The sequence below is a fragment of the Harpia harpyja genome, unplaced genomic scaffold, assembly GCF_026419915.1.
Source record: "Harpia harpyja isolate bHarHar1 unplaced genomic scaffold, bHarHar1 primary haplotype scaffold_54, whole genome shotgun sequence".
Classification (NCBI taxonomy): Eukaryota; Metazoa; Chordata; class Aves; order Accipitriformes; family Accipitridae; genus Harpia; species Harpia harpyja.
In genome coordinates, this window is record NW_026293414.1 from 122,108 (window position 1) to 125,322 (window position 3,215).

The 3,215-nt window shown below is 55.1% G+C and overlaps 1 non-coding gene across 1 annotated transcript; it reads left to right on the forward strand.

Moving 5' to 3' along the window:
* The first annotated feature begins 2,016 nt into the window (after window positions 1-2,016).
* LOC128138530 (small nucleolar RNA SNORD45) lies at window positions 2,017-2,101 on the forward strand. The gene has a single exon (XR_008234066.1). It is a non-coding gene; the product is annotated as a small nucleolar RNA SNORD45 (small nucleolar RNA).
* Window positions 2,102-3,215: the final 1,114 nt, after the last annotated feature.

Below are 3,215 nucleotides of genomic sequence, written 5' to 3' on the forward strand. Positions count from 1 at the left end.
AGCACGGGTGCCCTGAGATGTCTCAGGAGAGGCAGGCTGGGCTAAAGCTTCTCTCCTCCTCCTCCTCTCCGGGTTCTGTGGTCCAGCGGAGCAGCTGGGACTTTTCTGCAAGGACACCCTGGGTCCCGCTGTGCTGTCCTGCAGGCAGCAGCACAAGCCAGGCATGACGCTGTCTGCTCAGCACGCTCTGGGTGTTCTCCATGGGAAGGACAGCATGGGACTGGGCTTGTTGTTCCAGCTTTATTAAAAAAACCCTAAATTTATTAAAATACAGCTGTTTTCCAGAGGAGGATTTCACTTCTTCAGGGCTCACCAGGGGCCAGCAGCACAGCGACTGCAGGCTCCATCCCGACGTTGGCATCTCTCTTATCGGGACGAAGATCTCCTCCGCTGCCAGAGTCCTGACGGAGAGTTCAGGGTCTTTCGCCAAGGGCGGGAGGGCCGCAAGAGAAGGCAGCAGAGCAGCCGTGACCCCCCCACTGCCTGCAGAGACCCCCAGGAGTCCCCTGCAGACCACGGCACCCTGCCCAGTCCCCGTCCCCTGCCCCACCAGCCCCTCCTTGCCGTCGCAGATATCCCGCAGCTCCAGTTCCTCGGGTGCCGTGCGGCAAGACCTTGCGGCCAAGGACTGTGGCCCACCGATGAACCTGATGGCCACCGCTGGCAAGGTGGCTCGAGTGTCCCGCAGGTACGGCAGGCTCTGCCGGAGGTTGTCTTCCACCCTCTTCTTGTTGGGCGCTAACTAGAAAGAGCACAAGGAACTGGTACGGACCCTCCCAAGTCGGCCGGACCAGTACCTCCTCCCAGTAACCCCTTCCCGCGGCGATCTCCGTCTCCCAGAAAGAGCTGGGAGAGGTTCAGACAGCCGCAGGCAGCGGGGGCCCGGGGATGCTGAGACCCCTCTTTCATATTGCCAGGGCCCACATGAGTCACCATTTCCAAAGGGCCATTTTTAAAGCCTAAAAACAAGGATTTTGGCCCTAAAACGGGGCTTTGGACCCTACAAATGGGTCTTTGGATGCTCATTATATGCCTCGGGCATTAAGGAAATGAGGCTTTGAGCCCTAAGTGAGGGGTTTGTACCTTAAAAAGAGGGTTGGGAGCCTACAACTGAAGTCCTTCAACCCTAGAATCAAAGCTTTGGACCCTAAAAATGAGGCTTTGGGACCTAAGCATGAGGCTTTGAGCCCTAGAAGTGGGCTTTGGACCCTCCAAATGAGGGTTTGGACACTCCAGATGCAGCTTGGACCCTAAAAATGCCTGTCTGGATCCTAAAAAAGAGGCTTTGGACCCTGAAAATGAGGCTATGCAAACTAACACTGAGCCTCTGCACCCTAAAAATGAAGGTTTTGGAAACTAAAATGAGGCTTTGGAAGGCAAAGCTAAGAGTTTGGAAAGTAAAAATGAGGCTTTGGACTGTATAAATTCGGATTTAGACTCTACAAATGAGGCTTTGGTCCTTCCAGATCAGACTTTGGGGCTTAAAAATGATGCTCTGGGCCCTTAAAATGAGTCTCTGAACCTTAAAAACGGACCTTGGAGCTAATAAATTAGTTTTTGTACTCCATATATGTGGGTCTGGACCTTAAAAATGACTGTTTGCACCCCCCAAAGTAGGCTTTGGTCTTTTAAATTGATGCTTTTTGCCCTAACATTGAGGCTCGCATTATAAAAATAAGGGTCTACACTTGCGAAACTCAGGGTTGAATTTTAAAAATGATGCTTTGTAAAGCACAAAATCGGACTTGCTCACCGTAGCTATCTCCACGGCAGGTTAAATTTCTCGCCGTCTATTGTGTTTTAGTTCCCTTCTCACGCAAACGGTGGTGACAAACAGTACCCAAAAGGCTCTGGTGCTCCCAAACGGCGGCTTGATGGTCTGCGTAACCCACCTCTAGCCGCATCTCAAGGAGCGTAGGAACAGCATTACAAGTAAATAAGGCAGCGTCCTGCTTTAGGAAGAAAGCGTGTTGGATTTGAAACCCTCGGGTAGGACAGGAGGAGCATGTCTTCTTGGGTCAGCGATGAGCGTCGGCACGTATTATCTGATCCAGAGCCGATGTCTGTCGCCGCTTTAGCTCTGGAATTACTCTGAGACCCAGGAGGCTCCATTTTCCTTAGGCTGTCACCTAAGGGAGTCGAGATAAAGACAGTTTAACAAGCACAGGGAATAAAAAAGGAAACCAACGGACGTGACAGCAACCACCGACCACCTCTCACCAGCAGGCAGACGCCCAGCCATCTCGGTGCGACGGCTGCCTTGGGAAGACTCCCCCAGTCCCGAATTTCTTGCTGAGCGTGACACTACGTGGAACGGACCGTGGTACCTCGTCGGTCAGCTCGGGGCAGCGGTCTCTGCTGTGTCCCCTCCCAGCCAGCTCGCTGGGGCAGCAGAGCGAGAAACGGAGAAGCCCTTGGTTCTGCATAAGCACCGCTCAGCAGTAGCTAAACATCGGTGCGCTGTCAACGCTCAAAACGGCACCGTGCAAGCTGCGATGACAAAAAAATGACCTGTATCCCAGCACAGAAACCCTTCTGTGCCCGCTCACGATTCCTATTCCTATGAGAAACCCATGAAAAATAGGGCATTTGACTTATCGGGGAGAAATGCAAACACGCTCCCGGTCTCTGGCTGGCATCTGGCTTTACTTGCATGACCTAGAAAGTATGCACAAGTCTATGCGGTTTGTTCTGCACCTTGGGAAAGGCGTCTCTTGCCTCGATTTCCAAGGAGAAACTCCCAAAAGCGGCACCACAGAGGTATTCCTAAACCTCGCTAACTGAGAGCAGGGTAGGGTGGCTTTGGGGGGGGGGGGGGGGGCTGTGCGGCTGGCTATGGGGCAGGCGGTGGGCTTTGGGGTGGGGGGGGGGCTGCGGGGGGGTTACTGACGCTGTCCCGTAGCGAATTACGGTGGTCGTGGGGCGACCGTTCAGCGTCCGGCCCCTCCTGGAGCGACTCTGGGCGGAGGCTACGTCAACGGTGAGCGCTGGGGGAGCTGCCCCACGGCGGGGGGGGGCACACACAAAACGACCCCGTTCTGCCCCACGGCTCTGTGGGGTCTCTTCTTCCCGGCCCCGCGGCTCGACGGGGCCCGGCTCGTTCCCCCCCCCCTCCCCCCCAGGTGGAAATGCGGAAAGCTTTGACGGATTTTGTGCAGAGGGAATTCGAAGTGCTGCGGGGCCAGGCCCAGGTCCTGCACGCCGCCTTGTAGCGC